Source organism: Nelumbo lutea, chromosome 3, assembly GCF_056320005.1.
Source record: "Nelumbo lutea isolate HS-2025 chromosome 3, American lotus-T2T, whole genome shotgun sequence".
NCBI classification, from domain to species: domain Eukaryota; kingdom Viridiplantae; phylum Streptophyta; class Magnoliopsida; order Proteales; family Nelumbonaceae; genus Nelumbo; species Nelumbo lutea.
In genome coordinates this window covers 95,605,162-95,605,739 of record NC_142686.1, presented here as the reverse complement: position 1 = coordinate 95,605,739, position 578 = coordinate 95,605,162, and the positions used below count along the sequence as shown (strand labels likewise).

General features: G+C 40.8%; 1 non-coding gene across 1 annotated transcript; it reads right to left on the bottom strand.

Moving 5' to 3' along the window:
• Positions 1-206: 206 nt before the first annotated feature.
• Positions 207-313, bottom strand: LOC148866998 (small nucleolar RNA R71). Its single transcript, XR_016112114.1, has one exon. It is a non-coding gene; the product is annotated as a small nucleolar RNA R71 (small nucleolar RNA).
• Between the last annotated feature and the right edge of the window lie 265 nt (positions 314-578).

Here is a 578-nt window from a genome sequence, read left to right as displayed (position 1 = left end):
TGTGCACATTAGGGAATTTGAATAGGTAGTGGCCAACTTTCATAACCGAGCTGATATTGCAGACATTGTTAGGCTAGAATTTTTCCCTTTTTCCTTGAAAGAGAGCTAAGAGTTGGCTATACTTTTTGAAACCGAGATCCATAGGTATATGGGCGGAGATGACCCAAGCTTTCTTTAACAAGTACTTCCCGCACCATAAGACCAACTACCTTAAGAGACAGATCTCAACCTTTTCAAAAAAGGATAGTGCAACCTTATACCAAGCCTAATAGAGATTCAAAGAGCTACAAGACCTGTGTCTACACCATGGGTATGAAAGTTGGAGGCTAGTTAGTTATTTTTCATGAGGGATTAACTAGCATGGAGCGCCAATTCATAGAGATGATGTGTAATGGGGAGTTTTTGCAAAAGGATCCTGAAGAAGCCATAGACTACCTGAATGAGTTAGCTGAGAAAGCTCACATATGGACTGGAGCTAGTGCTACTGATAGTACTAATAGGTCACATCCAACCGGGATTTACCATCTTATGGAGGAAGACAATCTCAAATCCCAATTAGAAGCTGTAACTAGGGAACT